We start from the raw sequence: 18276 nt of genomic DNA on the forward strand, positions 1-18276 counted from the left end.
TCATTGTGGGTCCTATGCAACTGGGTGCAGGTGTCATGATGAGGGCAGCGTAGATCAGGAAGGAGCCCGGGTGATACCACAATCCTCCAGGAGGCCATCAAACATGAAGTCGACCCAGCAGGACAATAAAAGCACTTATACCATGTCCGGTGAGCACAGCCCCCCACCAGGAGGGAGCAGACATCATGTGGCAAGGTGGGTCAGTTGGCAATTGTCCAGCATGGGCAGCTCAGACCAAGCTCTCTGCCAACATGGGGGTGATATCTGGACCCCCCCACAGCAGAGCTTCCACCAGGGCTAGATCATCATCAGATACAGCCCGGTCCAGTCGTTCAGCCTCGGCCGAAGGGGGAGAGTAATACGTCTGGTGGATGTCTGACACACACAAGGTTGTGATAATTGGCCATATGCAAGCAAGGTTGACCAACAGCTGTAAAATCAATAGACATGCTTCAATCAATGCTTACATTATTTATTGATTCATTAGCAACACCTGAGTGCTCAAGGAAAAGCGACCACACAGTGCAAGACATGTGATAAGGGGCTAGATGTATGAATCTGGCCCATTGCGATTCGGTAATTGCGATTTTTAAGAAATCGCAATTACCGACTCGCAAAGGGCCATGTATCACATTTGCGATTCGGTAACTGCGATTTCTTAAAAATCGCAAATGCAATTACCGAATCGCAAATTGGATACTGGCCCCATTCGCAGCTATGGGCCTGTTGGCCCATAGCTGCAAATTTTTTGCATTTCCTAAATTGCGATTTCTGAAACAGAAATCGCAATTTGGGAAATGCAAAAGGCCAGGGCGCTGGGGGCCTAAGGCCCCCTCTCCTGCACCCCAATTTATTTTTTTTAACATGTAAAGTACACACATGCCAAAAGGGCATGTGTGCTTTACATGTAAAATTTAAAAATGCAGTTTCACTGCATTTTAAAATTTTGCACCAGGTTACCACCTGGTTGCAGACAATGGTATTTTGCATGTGCAAAATACCATTCTGCAAAAAATCGCAATTTGCGATTTTTTGCAGAATTGCCTTACGACCTGGATTTTGCGAATCGCAAATTGCGATTCGCAAAATCAAGGCCGCAACGCAGAAAATCGCAATTTTTGCGATTTTCAATTTGTGGTCTGCGAATGCCTTTGATGCATTGCAGAGCACGATTTTGCACTCGCAAACGGCCGATTTCGCAGTTTGCGAGTGCAAAATCATTTGATACATCTGGCCCAAGGTGACGTATGTATGCAAATACAACAAATGACTCTAGACTCAAGAAGATCCATGGACAAATGTGGTCTTTCGGGTCTAATCATGTATCAGTCAATGTTGTTTTTTGTTTTTTTAATGATATTATTTGTTATTTGAAGGCCATCATCAGGGCTAGTGGTGAATACACGAGCATTCTTGAGCTGAAATTGAATGAGGCAACCAAATTAATAATGCAGGGGCAAAATAGGGTGGGTTGGTATGGCAAAATAATAGGGCAAATAAGTAATTTGAAGTGTGAAACTGGGTACAGAAAGGGGGGGCGAAAATCACTACAATGGAGTGGAGGGGGGAAATCTATTTGGGAAAAATGTGGATATTATTGTGCAGAGATGACAATTTGCACAGTCAGTGGCATGGTGATACTCATCACCACAGGGAAGCCATGTCAACTGCATGATGCTTGTAATGGGGAATAAGGAGCATCCCTGGCTTACCTGTAGTAGAGTTCAGGAGCAGGAGTAAATGTGTAATAATGCGGTTACAGCAGAGTGAATAAAAGGCGAGGTATCAGTTCTCATAGGAAAGGGTTTTTATTGCTTACTGTGTGCTAGAGGAGAAATCCAGCCCCTGTATCGAGTATAGGGAGGAAGGAAAGATTAATGAATGTTGCTTCCATCAAAAAGCTGCCATGGTGACAGATTCCTTATGTGTGACATTTTCATATTTTCTGTGTAATTATGAGTGACATTAGACGACTATGAGTGACACTTTCTCGAGAGAAAAATGAAGCACTCAAGTCGAGGGAACATATAAATATCAGAAATTACACCCATTTGAGCAGCGAGAAACTCTAAGAAGAAACTACTGCAAATCTGAATAAATTAGTTCGCACCAAAAAGACAAAAATCCAATCAGTAGAACGAGATATGAATTGTTCAAGTTTAACACGCCTTAAAGATGTTTTAAAAAATCTCCCAAGTTCTGCTTTCTAACTGTTGGCATGTATGGGCATGTGAGTGGTGAAGTTAGATTTTTCTATCTGATTCAAAAATTTAACATTTTTTATTTTTTTCACTAATATTTTGAGGCTACTCTATGCCCTTCATGGAAATGGTGCTCTGTTTCAAGTTTTTCAGGCAGATTTGAGAGATGCGAAAAGAAATTGTTGCATATCTTAGGGCATGATATTCTTGTGCCTCTCAGCGCCCCCTAACGCCACCATGTGTGTTCTGTATCTAAGATACCGTGCACCATGGCGGTAGTTATGGAAACCAGCATCAACATTTAGGACGCTAGTTCAGTGATTTGCAGGACTAGCATAAAATGTTTTTACGCTAATCCCACAAAGCCACTTGAGGCCCATTCAAAATAAAGGTGTGCCTCTGTTAAACGCCTGCTCTGAGCAGGCGTTCAAAGTACCGAAAAAAATGATGCAAAGAAATCTCTTAGATTTCATTGGCCCATTTTTTTCGGCCCTTCTTACAAAGGAACATGCCCCCTTTGCATACATTATACCTGGTGCAGCCATAATGTAGTGCAAAGGGTTATAGCGTGGCGTAACGCATGCATTGATCCACTTTGTAAATTTGGTGCGATTTTGGCCTCGTGGGGCCACATTAGCGTCATAAAAAGTATGCTAATGTGGCATAAGGAGGCTCCGGGGCTCTTAAATCTGCCCCTTAGTTTCTTTACTAGCTCTAAATTGGCTCCTTGATGGCTTAGGAAGTGCGGTGACTCAAATGACTGCGTTAATTATGAGAGCATCAGAGAATGTATCGAATTTTCAAGAGACAATGAAGAGGAAGGTCAATTTCAGGAGAGGGAGACCCTTCCAGTACCAGGTCAGAGTAGGTGACCTGGTCCAATTCAACCTGCCTTCTGACTCTGGGAAAGAGTCACCTGAATGGGAAGAAATGACTGAGAAGCAAACAATGGACACTCCTAGAATGTGATCTGAAACAGCTGAGAGTGACCTGGAAAAACACAAGCTGGCCACACACCTTGCTGTACACGTTAGTCCTCTCCTCTCATCTTCATTAAAAAGGGCTCGATCCAACTTTATGAAGCAGTTTCTAAATTGCACCGACTTCAACAACTTCACAAGCACTGTTTGTTTTTTTTAAAGAAGATGAAAGGTTCCACAAATATTGGCTTTGGGAGAAAATGCCAGAGACTGTTTAGAGCTCAAGGTTTTGTTTCATAAATCTCCAGCAAAACCTTTCTTGCAAGCACCCACGAGTGTGGAGTTGCAAACATAACAATCTTTGTAAGGTTTGTCAATGTCAAAGGAATTGCAGACAAAACAATAATTTGCATACACACATTTTTCACCCTGCCTGCAAATTGGTAGGTGTTTTGGTTATTAGTGTCAAATCTCCAGTTGCTGGATTCTTTCAAAATACAATTTTGGAAATCACCAAATTCACTGTGGTCTGTAGGTCGGCATGTCACTTTACTTAAAGGTCTCACCTCTTCTCAAAAACAATTCTCCATTCGACATAGGTTGCTTCTTTCCTAGGTAGATTCCACTGGGTCTACCCCAGAATCTGTGCTAAAATTACTGAATAGCAATTCTAAGGCAGCCTTAGAGGTTTTACTTAAATCATTTTCAGATAATCTTCAGACGTACTCTAACAAATCCCTTATAAACAGATTCTGAGGCTTTTTTCAGACACTGTAAGGGACTCTCTTTTTCAACCACACAGCTTTGTGGAAGGTGCATGCGGGCTTGAGATACGCTTGGACTCTAAACCGGAAGCGGCGGGACAATCTAGAACACCTCTTCTTCTGTTTCTTCTCTTTTGTTCTTCCTTGCCTTCTGTTTCTTCTGTTTTTCTTTTTCCTTCTTCTGTTTCATTTTCTTCTTCTCCTTTAATCCCTTCATTTTCTTCTTTTTTGGTCTTATTATCTTGTTTTTCATGGGTGAGCGCAAAGCGCTCCGTCCCATGCTGTAATCTCTCTTTGGGCTTCCAACCACGCCCATGTCACATCAGTCACTTTCATTGGTTCGCAGGCTTGCCTTTTAAAATCCGCTTCCTTTTATTTGTGAAAGGCATGCATACGTCATGCCTTTTCCGGTGTTTAGCCCACCTACACAGCACCGGTAAACTACTGAAACCATTCGAGGCTCGATGTTTTCAGCATGGTTTCCGGACTACTTTATCTTTTTATGTTCCACGCAGTGTGATTGCGCTGGGGTTTACATAGCGCAATCGCGCTTTGGTTTTTCCATTTTCAATTTCAGCGTGATCGTGCTGCATTTTACATAACGTGATCGCGCTGTGTTTTTTTTCTTGTAGTTTATGTGACAAGAAAAGTCCGGTTAGGAGTTTAGAAAGCTAATAGCTCTAACTCGAGCAAACGCGAGATCCGTTGCATTGCAAATGCTTGTCTTCTGCTTCTTCATCTTCTTTTTCTTCAACTTCATAAACCAATCCCTATGTAGCTTCCCATCCCTGAACCATTAACCAACTAACCTCCCTTTATCTCTAGCCGCCCTTGAACCCCAAAAACTCCCACCTGAATCCCCAAAATCCCTGTGCCTTCCTTTACCTCTACCCTCCTTTACCATTACCCAACCCCTAATCCCTAAATCCCCTTTAATTATACTTATAACAGATGTTATTCTAAATATAACTATAATACTGTAGATGACATTCTAATTATAATTATGACTTTTTAAAAGAATACTAACCTGAATGTTAAAGTACTGTGAGGGTAAAGAACCAAAAAGGGGCCTGTGTGGTACTTACCTACTTGGCAAAGTACTGCGGGGTAAAGACTGCATGCTTAGACTGCATACTCTTACATGCTTTTGTGAATTGAGCTAAAAACAAGAAAAATAGGAATACTGACGGAATCATCATATACAATTACTACAAATATAAAGGACTGTGTCCTCTTTGCACGTTTATTATCTGGGAGTTGGACTTTTAGAGGCTGATTCAAAAGCGCCTAGCACATCGTTGCACCACATTAGGATACATTTTTTTATGCTAATATGGCCCAACAAGGCCAAAATCACTGCGCCAAGTTTACAAAGTGGTGCTATGCATGGATTGCGCCACCTTGTAGCCCTTTGTGCTACATTATGCCTGCACAAGGCATAAGGTATGCAAAGGAGACGTTCCCCCGTTATGGGGGCCCAAAAAATGTCGCAAAGAAATCTAAAAGATTTCTTTGCATCATTTATTTTGGCACTTTGAACGCGTGCTCAGAGCAGTTGTTAAAAGGAGGCACACCATTGTTTTCAATGGGCCTCAGTGGGCTTTGCAGTATTCGTGTCAAAATTCTTGATGCTAATCCTGCAAAGCTCCAAACTAGCATAAAAAATGTTGATGCTAGTTCCCCTAACTTCCACCATGGTGCGCCGTATCTAAGAAACTGTGCACACTGGGTGGCGTTAGGGGACGCTAAGGGGCGCAAAAAAAGTGGCGCCACTTTTCTTAAATCAGGGCCTTGGAGTGTAGCTCCGAGAGCCAGAGTACGTGAATGAGTACTCCTGCTGTACCAGTTCCTGTACTCATAGATGTTTTTGTTAATTGACTTTTGTGAACAATTACATACATCATCAAGCGTGCTTTGTGAATAAGGCATTAGGGGTCATATTTATGATGCCCCTAGCGCCACCTTGCGCACATTTGCGTAATTTTTTTTAAACGTAAATGTGGCGTTAAAGTAGCACTTCCCCGTGCTATATTTACAAAGTGACACAATGCAGGCATTGTGCCACTTTTTAATCCCTTGCACCACATTATGGCTGCACTCGACATAACATATGCAAGGGGCACATTCCCACGTAGGGAGGCCCCAAAAAATGTCACAGTGCAACTTTCTAGATTTCACTGCACCATTTTTAGCGTCATTATTAACGCCTGCCTGAGGCAGCGGTTAAGATGATGTTCTCATTAAAAACAATGGGCCTCCATGTGCTTTATGGCGCTAATCCAGCAAAGCAGCACATTAGCGCCATAAATTATGGGGCTAATGTGGACACGATTGAAGTGGTGCACTGTTTTGTAAGTACGGCGCACACATGGTGTAGTAAGAAGGACGCAATGGGGCGCTAGAAAGGTGGTGCATCATTAATGATGCACCACTTTTCCATAAATATGCCCCTATGTTCTTATGTATATGTTATAGCCTTTTCACTGTTGATGTCTAGATTACATCTGGTTAGATTGGACAGACCCGACAGTAAATCCCGAGGCGCATGTCTATTTATTCTTGGTTTGGCAGCTGAGCACTGTGTGCCAGAAGTGGGACACAAGGATGCTGCACCTGGGTACCACTGATGTACTTCAAGGACAGCTCAGGGACAAAGGACTCCAGAGGAGCTCTGCTCGGGGTCTGCCTGGTCCCAGTTTCCTATGCAGCAGTAGTGGTTAATCAGGTTGCAGCTTAAGGATGAATTACTTCCTGCATCTGAAGCAGAGGGCCTGCTCAGCCAATGTCCACCTGATGAATTGCAAGGCTAACAGCTCATTTCTCACTATCGTTCTGGGTTAAGATTCTGCTGGATTAGGGTCAGCTGCCCTGATGAAGAGGGGGTGGCTGAGGGTACACCGTGCCAAGCCCAGCACCCTTTGAGAGTGTCTGCATCTGGGCACACCTGTCCTCGCATTTGTTCAAATGTCAGTTCTGCGTTTAGGGAACAGAATTATGTGTCCATTATAATGCAAAATAAATCTCTAAATTGCGAATTTTATGGAAAATGAAAAATGCACAGATATAAAAAATAAATTCTTGGGGGCGGGGCTTGGTCCTGTTCTGTGCCAAGTTCTGGTCATCATGTGAGCCTGGCACAGATAGGTAACCAGCACCAGAGTGCAGAAAGAAATGCCCTCCCCACAGTGCAGAGGTGGGAGACGGTGATTTAGGAGCAAATTTATTAACTTTCTTGCACCCCTTATCACCCCCCAAACGCCAGCATGGTAGCACCATATTTAAGATATGCCACACCATGGCAGTAGTTAGGGTGACTATCATAAAAAATGATGACGCTAATCCTGCAAAGAACCCAGAGGCCTTTGTATTTAATAGGAGCCGCTGTTTAACACCTGCACTTAGCAGGTGTTAAAAAATGCAGATAAAAATTGTGCAGAGGAATCTCGTAGATTCCTTTGCGCCATTTTTACGGCCTCCTTACTGCTGGAGCGCCCCCCTTGCATACATTATGCCTGGCACAAGGGGTTACAAAGTGGTGCAAGGCAAGCATTGCGACCACGTTGTAAATATGGTGTGGCATATTGTGCCTCGTTGGGCCTACATTTGCGTTAAAAAAAAAAATACAAATGTGGCGAATGAGGCACTAGGGGCTCCTAAATATGCCCCTTAGTTTGAAACTACTGCTCTGTCTGTCATTGCCACCTGACCCAATCAGATTTCAAGAGGGAGCAAGGATCAGCCCACAGGCCGGTGCTGTGTTCAACGGCACCTGCGTCTGGGGCGACGCCTGTGGAGGGGGGTCACTGGATCTCCCGTGCTCCCACCCATGAGGCATGGTTGAGGCTGCACTCAGATTGAGCCAGTTTCTATCATCCGCAGTCAGTGCACCTCCTGGCAGCTTCTTTGTCTTTGTATCCACATCATTAATAAGGTGCAGGCGCAGTAGCAAATGCATTGCCTCGTTTGCATGGGGCTTAGGGATCCCCGCCTTGTCATCACACAGACACAAACAGTGGCATAACAAGGTTGTTATGGGCCCTAATGCAAGCAAGAGTTCATCCCCCTGGACATTGAACCAAAGACAACAGCCGCCCTGTACTTCATTCTCAAACTCGCAAGTATGAACTGACCCAACCATCCTAACACTCACTACCGCCCCAAATCATACACGCTATGGTATGTGACGAAATGTGTGCCCACAGTGACCAGAAGGCTGGTGTAGATGTATAGGGCATGCTGTCCCTATTTGCGATGCAGGGCACCCTTTACTAGATGCGACGGACTCATACAGGGACAGTGCGTCCTATTACAGCTAATGAGTTGATAGGTCAGCCGCAAACTGGCTCCAGCACATTAGAGAAAGGCAAACCAGCTGTTTGAAGCAGCTGGTCCCCCCTTCAAAGTGCAGGAGGCATCTGGCCTGCTTTTAGAGATAGATAGAGAGCCACGTGCAGGCAGTTGCGGTGAGCGACTGCACCATCTACAGCGGGATGTCTGTGGCTATCTGGGCAATCCATGGGAACCCCCGTTCTTCCCTTGCAGGGGTCACCCCTGGGGAGCACTGGCTGTGCAACAGCTCTTTCTTGCTCACTGTCAGTGCACCTCTTGGCAGCATCTTTGCCCCCATCCATAATATGGTGCGGGCACAGAAGTAAAGCGTTTCCCTCAGTAGCATGGAGCTATGCCAATCTGAATAAAGAAGGAGCCACAACAGTGCCCGAGCCCCCTTCTGTAATACCAAAGTGTCCTGGTGGCACAGAAAATCGTAGCACATGCTCGTTGTGCCCTGAACCACTTTATGTAGTACAGCCCTGGATGGTCCACATACAAGTGGAATTTCTTGTAATACACATGGTATTGACCTGCAATAGTTGGGATTTTCACACTGTAGATCGCCTGTATCATTATAGTAATGACAAAGCCATTGTACCAAGGTCAATGCCCATTCGATTGACTAATTGGCAATTCATTTGTTATCCCTAGTCCCATGTAAAGGGAGTTATCATTAACCAAGGTATCAGCCATTAAAGTTGAGGGCCCTGTTAACAGAGAGGACCCTGGTAATCTCATGCATGCATACTGCTGTTGGTTTTCAGAATTTGCAAAATCCTCCAAACTTTGAAGACTGTGGGCCTCATTTGCAAGAATCAGACGCATCGGCCTAATGCTGCTGTGCTGCCCTAAGAACCCCTCACGATGCCATGGATGCGCTGTATTTACACAGCACGTTTTCAAAGATGCGTCAGAAATTCTGACGCATCTTTTGGCGCCAAACTCATGCATTGCTAAACTACCGTAAAAAATGACGCACCTACAGCAATACAAGGAGGCTGCCATAGCGAAAAACCCTGTGTCAATTTTACACCTGCCCTGAGCAGCATTCGGATGCAGTGAATTTGCAGCATGGCGCAGTGAAATGTAAATTTCACTGTGTCAGTTTTGCGTGGCTTTACCTGTGGGAATGCCTACCCTGCATACATTATACCTGGCGCAGGTATAATGTGATGCAAAGGTTTACAAACTAATGCATTGGGCAAAATGCATCAGTTTGTAAATCTGGAGTGGTGTACTGCACTGCTAGCACCACCGCTGCATCAAATATAAATGATGCAACATTGGCGCAAAGGCCTTATAAATGAGGCCCTGTGTTTCAGAGAATTTAGAAAGCAACTGACTGGATAAAGGTCTGTAATACCTGAAGTAAAGTCCTTTTTGTTCTTTACAACCTAGCATTTGTAATCTTATATTGAAATAATAAAGCTACAAGTCACAGAATGCAAGGAAAAACATGCCATGTTGAACTACTTGCTGTTAGTGAGTTACCATATATATAAGGTACACTTCACTGTAGTCAGTCACTAGGTACTGTGGACAACACAGGGAGAGCTGAGGGTTATTAGGGTGACCACTTCATTCCAGGTCATACCAGATACGTCTTCAGTCATGACCTTTTCACATACAAATTTATTTTTACTTGTTTTGCCTAAATAGTTCAGCAGAATGCAGCACATTTAGAAAGAGGAAAAAAAAGAGGAGAAATAAAGATATTTCTCTTCGTTGTGCCTCCCCTGGGGAGGCATAAGGTTCTGATGCATCCCCAGGTTTACAAGGCCTTGTAAATCTGGGGATGCATCAAAATCCATGGGTGCTGTGTGGGAACACCCACCTCAATGCCGATAGAACGCCCCCCTAACACAGAGTAATGCAACGCAGCGATTGGGCTGCCTTGCCTTACTCCATATCTATGAGGCCATTTAAAGCCACGCAAAGTGGCTCTGTGTGGACTTATAGATAAGATTGAAAGGTTTGTGCCGCCATTGTGTCTTAAAAAGTGACCCTACGGTGGGGCAGGAGGCTCATAAATATGCACCCAGAACTCGATGAGCCATTGACACCTGGCACAAGGAAACCGGACAGCATTCATTTATTTGGAAATCCATGAATACTCTGGCCGAGAAGTATGGGGATTTGGCATGGGGCAGTGCAGCAAGTCACCTTGCTGCACTGCCGTGCGTCAAGTGAAAGTGCAGAAATGCGCTGTATCTATGGCATACATTGCCTTCCTGCCCCTTTTCCACGTGCTGGCGCCGTTTCAGCAGCCTAGCAGCAAAGCATGGTGCAAGGGTGTCTGCCCTACATGCAGGATTGTTTTTGTGCAGGAAGGGGCACCTTTCTGCACGCAAAAAAATGTGGGAGGCTTTTTCCTCTTTTTATTTGTGCTGCAGGATGCAGCACACATGGAAAGAGATAAAAACGAAGAGATAAAAACTCAGAGAAATAAAGATACTTCTCCTCGTTGTGCCTCCCCTGGGAGGTGTAATGTTTTGAGGCATCCTCAGGTTTACATGGCCTTGTACATCTGGGGATGCGTCAAAATCCATGGGTGTTGCGTGGGAACACCCACTGCAACGCCCATGGAACGCCTCCCTAACGCAGAGTACGGCAACACAGCGACTTACTTTGTCTTACTCCATATCTATGAGGCCATGCAAAGTCACGCAAAGTGGCTTGCGTGGCCTCATAGATGTGGTTAAAAGGTTTGCACCAGTGTATCACTAAACCTGCGGCACAAGCCTTTCATCTGTTAAGCTATGTCTCAAGATTTTATTGTCCCGTTAGGTGGTGTATGTCATGTCAAAACAACACCTTTTTCGCTGTTTCAAAGGGATTCGTTTTGTAAGTGTGCTAATGCTGCATTGTGCATGCGTAGCTATGACATGATGTGTGTCATTTATCAATTTTATTTTACTGAGCCGAGATGGATAGTTAAATGAAGAAAAAAATATATAAGTAGTGCAAAAGCACGGTGTATGGGCTGGCAGCAATTTATTTGCTGTCTGGTCCTTTTAAAAAAAAAACGATATATTTTTGAGACTCTGGCCCTCTGCCACTATGCTACTGCTAGGTGCGTTGGGTGTAACTGCTTTTTTACAAAACACCTGACTTTATGTGTCCTGACAAGTCTTCAAGGGTTCTTTGCTTTCCGGTTTTAGATCTGGTATAGTCTAAAGATTTTGGGCCTCATTACCAGTGTGGCGCTCTTACGACTGCCACACTCGCGGCGGCAGTCTGGACCGCCGCCTTTGAGGCCGTCTGACCGCTACATTACAACCTTAGTGGTCCAGCTGCCAGGATCTTGGATCCCAGTGGTCTGGCAGTGGCGGAGATCCTACTCCGCCAGGGCAGCGTTGCATGCAGTACTGCCCTGTGAATTACGACCTTGTTCTTCTGGAGCCTTTTCATGGTGGTAACACTGCCATGAAAAGACTGGCAGAGAACAGGTGCAGGGGGCCACAGGGGGGGGCTCTGCACTGCCCCTGCACTTGGGAGGGGCAGTGCAGGGGGCCCCCTGCCCAGCACGTTAGAAACTTCAATTTCTGCTTTGCAGACAGTGAACATTGCAAGGGTGCTGGGGCATCCTGCTGGCTACAGCATTGCCGCTGGCTTGATTACGAGCAGGAGACAATGCTTTATCCTGTCTCCCTCTAGGCTGGCAGGCGGAAACCTAGGTTTCCTCCCGCCCGCCACCCTAGCAGGAAATTCTTAATGGGTTCGGTGGGAGGTAGCCATTGTGGTGGCAACCTCCCTGTCAGAAGTTCAGAAGATGGTGAAAACCGCCCGCCGAACACCTAATCAGGCCCTACGTTTGGAACAGAAAGACAGAGAAGGGGTTTCAGGTCAGTACCTTTCAGCTATTAGTTTGCTTGGATGGCTCCTCTTTACCCATTGTTTTAGTACGCTTTCATCCAGATCTTGGAGCAGTATAAAGCAGGGGTCTTGAAACTGGGGGGGCGGGCCCCCTCGAGGGTCCTGAAGTGATCCCGAGGGGCTCCAGGCTCTGCCCAAAAGAAGCATCATGCTGATAACAGCGCTTTGTTATCAGCTGAACAAAATGAGCGGCAGTGAGCGGCTCTGTAATGCGGCATCACTAACATGTTTAGTCATTTATGTCCAAGCTGGGAGTATGTTTCAAAAGGGAAGGGACACCAAATACTCTTCAAAACCCCCACCTTACTTCTAATAATCACACCGTGGATACTTTTACAAGCCAGTAAGACGTGCCTGACCAGAGTAGTATGTTTGGCAACATGTATTTGATTGCACTTTTAAAACAGTAACAGAACTTAACTGCAATGTTTAAATAAGTCTACACATATTTAAATATTGCCAATTTCACAGAATAAATGTGAAACAATTGTGGGGGGGGTGGGTGATAATTTTTTTCCACGGGGTGCATTAAAGAGTTTGAAGACCATTGGTATCAAGGATTATTTTTCTAACCTGTCACGCTATTGTTTAATAAGTGTATATTTCCGCCCCCTAATATGTGTTTTCATTGCAGTGAACAAGGTGTACTGTTTACAGGAGCAGCAGCATCTGGCAATGAATTCAGAAACCATCTCGAAAAAGGGCTTCCACCCAGTAAAACCATCCAATTCGTAGGGCCTGATTTAAGAAAAGTGGCGCTGCATCCCCTGCAGACCCACTTTTTTTGCACAATTTAGCGCCCCCTAACACCACCATGTGTTTAATATACAGGGCACCGCGGCGGTCGTTAGGGAACTAGCGTCAACATTTGGTATGTTAGTCTGGTGCTTTGCAGGATTAGAGTAAAAAATGTTGACGCTAATCCTGCAAAGCACATTGAGGTCCATTATTATAGATAATGGTGTGTTTCCTTTTAACGCCTGCTCTGAGCAGGCGTTCAAAATGCCGCAAAAAATTGGCGCAAATAAATCTTCTAGATTTCTTTGTGCTATTTGTGTGCCCCCCCTACAGGGGGAATGCCCCCTTTGCATACAATGTGCCCGGGGCAAGCATACTGTGTGCGTAAGGGGTTACAAGGTGGAACAATGCATACATTGTGCCACTTTGTAAACCTGGTGCGGCAATTTTGGCCTCGTTGGGCCACATTAGCGTAAAAGATTATGCTAATGTGGTGCAAGCAGGCACCAGGCCCTCTTAAATCTGGGCCATAGTGATAAACAAGCAATTACTTGCGTTTGATCTAAATCAGTATTAAATACTTTATAATATTTGCCAGATTTTTTTTGCGTGCAAAATAACTTTAAGTAAAAAATAACACAAGAAATGTGCTTCGTTCATATGTAGCATGAGATGCTCCTTTATGTTTTAGGGCCATGAATCTTTTCTGATTCTCAAGTGGTTGCCTATGTTTTGGACTTTCTTTGTAGTAAATGGACTTTCTTCAGACTTGTTTTAATGGAGGTTTGCCTTTATTTAATGCGTCTTTGGACACACCAAGGGCTTTTTTTTAGATTTCTTCTAGCGGGGGTTGTGCTTGCATTTCTTTTGCTCAAAAGTTTTGATTCCGCACTCCTGCTGACATTGTAACAAGGGTGACTTTATACCCTGATGTGATTTTGCATCTCATTGTGTTTCTGCATATAGCATGGATTTGTTCCCCTAAAACTCTTTCCCCACTTTTGCATATCTTGATCTTGACCCTGGAGCTAACCCTCGCTTGAACTCTACATTTCTATCCATTAACCTATCCATAACACCTTCATTTGGCCCTCGCTTACGCTAAGCCTGCACTAATCCTCACACAAAGCCTAGCTCTTACAGTCACCGTATCTTAACCATAATGCCTGGGTCCGAACACTAAACTCTTAGGGCCTGATTACGAGGCTGCCAGTCTGAAGACCACCAGCCTCGCGGTGGCTGTCGGACTGCCGCGGCACATAAAAAGGTTGGCGGGCAGACCCGCCAACCTACAGCAGTCCCCACAAGGATCTCAGACCCCGATGGGCTGACTGCGGGGCAGGTTATAATCAGCCAGGGCCGTGCTGAAGTCAGAGCCGTCCTTCTGATTACAACCTTGTTCTCCGCCAGCCTTTTCATGGCGGTTCAGCCGCCATGAAAAGCTGGCGGAGAACAAGTGAAGGGGGCCCCGACGGAGGCCTGCACTGCCCAAGCCCTTGGCATGGGCAGTGCAGGGGTCCCCTGCCCAGCACCCTCGAAATGAACACTGTCTGCTGTGCAGACAGTGCGCATTTCGAGGGTGCTGGTGCCACCTGCGTCCAGCAGCATTGCGTCGGGCTCTATTATGAGCCAGCGACACTGCTCTCACATCATTCCCAATGGGCTGACCGCTGGAACCCTTGTTTTCTGCCGGTCAGCCAGTGGGAAAGTTGTAATGCGGCTGACGGGGAGGCTGCCAGCATGGCGGGAACCACCCCGTCGGGGGTTGGCAGATGGGTGTTTCCGTCTGCCAAACTCCTAATCAGCCCCTTACTCTTTCCTTGACCCCTACAGTAAACCTAACCCTACCCCTGATTTTAACCCTTAAAATAGCTCTAATGTGAACCCTATTTTTAAATTACGTTATAGTTTTGGTTTGAATTTAGACAATTGTTGGTGCCTTAAATGTTTTATTTTTGTGCTTAGCATCACCTTCATTATGCCATTTCTTCACTGTGAATTGTATCTAATTATGATGGGGGCTTGGCTGATGGTGTTGTAGGATACACAATGAAAGCTAGCTGGCAGGGGTGACAAGTGCCGGTCTTTGAGGATGTGGGGGAGGAGGCGATGTGCTTAAATTATCTGTGGCTGGCAATTAGGCGGGCAAAATCATGGAGGGCAACATCTAAGGGGTGAGTAAGAAGCCTTAATGAATATGAGGCAGTTTTTGTGCCACTTCTATACTCATTACGAGTGGCTGGATAATTCCAATGGGCTTGGTAATGGGAGTTAGAATTATAGGGCCAATCACAAACTGCGTTTTGTAGTACATTTAGTACTACAGTAGTACTCCTAGATTAATCAAAATGCTATTCTCAAACCTACAAGAGTAAATCTCCACCTCCACATTTCCTAACTTTTCCATGGGTACATCCTCACACAAATATGTTTACTACTTAGTAGTAAATGTGGAAGGGACCAGGAGGAGCGGCTGGAAAAAAGGGTGTATTTACTACTAAGTGGAGGGGTTTAAGCAGGGTTAGGGAGGGGTTTAGGAAGTGGCATGCTCCCACCCACATAAGAGTAAGTTCACTGCTATTCACAAACTACACTTCTGTTTACTACAACCAAAAAAGGGACCAAAAACAGTATTAAAAATACTCCGGCTCAGTGCTGGAGTGAATCCAGCACCGGGCATGGCCAACCACTGGTACTGCAGCACCCTCTCATAGAAAATAAGGTAAGTTGGGACCTAATATAAAACCCCATGTGAAATAACATAATATTTTTTTTACGTTTTTGTCCTTTGGTGGGAATCATTTATATTTAGACATTACTTTAAAATTACGTTAATAGTGTTGTGGAATGTTTTGCTTTGTTCTAAATTCAAAATAAATACATTCAATTAATTTACATTAATATTTATCATAAACATATTTTTACTCATTTTTGTCACGGAAATGATCTGTTTGACTTTTCCCTATTTTTTACTATAGGGAGACTCCACAATTGGGGTGGATATCTACCTGTGGTAAAATATAGTGACATTTAAAACAGCTTATACAACTTAATAAAACTTTACAATACATTAGTAAAAATATTTTAACGTTTATATTAAGTTTATATTAATTTTATATTAGTTGTATATTTTTTATTTATAATGCAGAATAAAAGAAACAAATCCCACAGCACAATCACTTTAATTTTGAATTACATCTTTAATTAACATTAACATAATATATCAAATTACAAATTTTTTTCTCATACTTAAATTACAAAATAAGTTTGTAACCAAAGTAATTCAAATATTGTTTTTATTGTGCATTAATAATTATTAAAAATGAGGTACACAATTAATTAAAAGTAATGCAATTATATTTTAATCAAAATATTTTAAACTATGTTTTTAATTTAATTTTTTTTAAATAGTTTATAATTAAGTAATAGGTATGTAGTATTTTTAAAGTTAAAATATATTTATTTATATTTTTAAATGTTTGAAATAATTAAATCAAACGTACCATTATTTCCTATGCTTTTTTTCTAAGTCCCTACTGCCTTTATTGTCTGTAGGAGAGTTTTGAATGATAATTGGTTGGCCCACGGGTGTAATTCAGATCCCTGCAGGCCCTGCTGCGCAGGAGGGCCCCACTACACTCCAGGGGCCCATTTAACTGAAGGTCAATGAATATCTATGAGATATGGGAAACGGTGTTGCCTCATCACATTCTTCGTTACACCACTGTTTGGCCATGTGTGGTACAGGACCTTGGGCCAGATGTACGACCATTAGAGATTGCGACTCGCAATTAGCATTTTTTTTGGGGAGTCACAAATTGCGAGCGACAGTCTCTAATGTACAACAGTGTCTGTTTGCGATACATAAATGGGTCGCAAGGAACCTGCCTCATTGAGGCTGGTCACAACTTGCAACCCATTTGGGGATAACCACACTCACAGGGATGGTGGCCTGCTGGGGTCAGCAGACCACCATGTCTGTGACTGCTATTTAAATAAAGCAGTTTTTCTTTTGATGCAGCCCGTTTTCCTTAAAGAAAGATGGGATGCATTTCAAAAATAAAAATGATACCTTTCAGTTTCATTTTTTAAGGGTATCCAGTGGTCGTAGGCGCCCCTGTTGATCACCAGGAAGAGAGGCGTGAGTAATGCCTCACTTTTAGAATGCAGCTTAGTACAATCGAGTATTTTATACCAATGGTTTATGTATTATTTACTACTGCTGTGATATTATAGTGTTTTCTTTCTAGACATTCAAGTGGAGAAAAAAGGAGACAAGGCTCCCTTTAGAAATTTGATTCGGTCCTTTCGCTGAGAGGGGCTGCTGGTTAGATTTCCTGAGCACTACCATTTGGTAGAAGTAGGCGTGGGTGCAGTCTCCATTACTGAGAGTGTGAAGGGAACTTTGGTTGAGGCCACGTTTTCTTTCTTCCTGGTCGCTGTTCAGTGAGGCTGTTGAAAGCCAGAAAGCTCACACCTCTGCGCCTCTGTTGTGGGTAATCCAGGCTGAGTCTGGGGAACAGCCTGGAGAGGAAATTTGAAATGAACCCCAAACAGGTTCTCAGAGTGCAGACATGGCATCAACATCCCCTGCCTGCTTTGACTGTATAAAAATGGGAGCTGCTCACCTGCCTGTTGTCTGACGTCGAAGTTCTCTTTAACTAAGATGTGAGTGTAATATTGTGTTTATTTGTGTGTGTTAAAGTACTTTATTTCAGCAGAGACAAGCATTGGGTTGGACAATGTTGTGTTGTGCTGCTGAATGACTGCTGAGTTCTGAGCCTGGAGCACCCCTCCCCCACACACTACCTCTCTAAGAAGCCTATGACCATTCACCATCGCTGTTACTGAGAGACAAGTGCTGAAGGTTTGTACTTGGCCCAGTTTGCAGAGCCATAGTAGGATGGACCATGGGTAATCAGAGTAAATCCTCCCTAACATCATGGCTGAGACCCAGTAGCCCCTGCTGATTGGCTAGTGACCCTCCCGAACCTTGCTACATAATAAAGTGCTTATTTTATACAAGACTGCCAATCCAGACTTTTCTAAGTGCTTTTGCTTGACTGACCTGGCTCTGAAGGATGAGCACATTGATGGATTATTTTAACCCTCTTAGACAGCCACAGGGTCTTTAAGATATAGGCCATCAGTCCTGTCCTTCATTGTCATGTCCACATAGAGGACACCATCTTGACTGCACATGGATTGCAACAGGAGAACATGGCATAGATGAGCACACACTCAGACTTGAGTCAGTGGCCACTGTTATGGGCCACTGAATGGATCTTCTGAGAGAGAGATTCAGTACTCTTCTTTCCCAGGGGTACAGGCAAGAAGACCTGGGTCCTTGCATATCAATCAGCCACCACCAGCTGTTACTCTCCTTCTAGTGCATTGAGACAGCAGTAGCTACCATTGATGAAGAACTTGGGCCCACTTTGTATG

The sequence above is a fragment of the Pleurodeles waltl genome, chromosome 5, assembly GCF_031143425.1.
Source record: "Pleurodeles waltl isolate 20211129_DDA chromosome 5, aPleWal1.hap1.20221129, whole genome shotgun sequence".
Taxonomy (NCBI): domain Eukaryota; kingdom Metazoa; phylum Chordata; class Amphibia; order Caudata; family Salamandridae; genus Pleurodeles; species Pleurodeles waltl.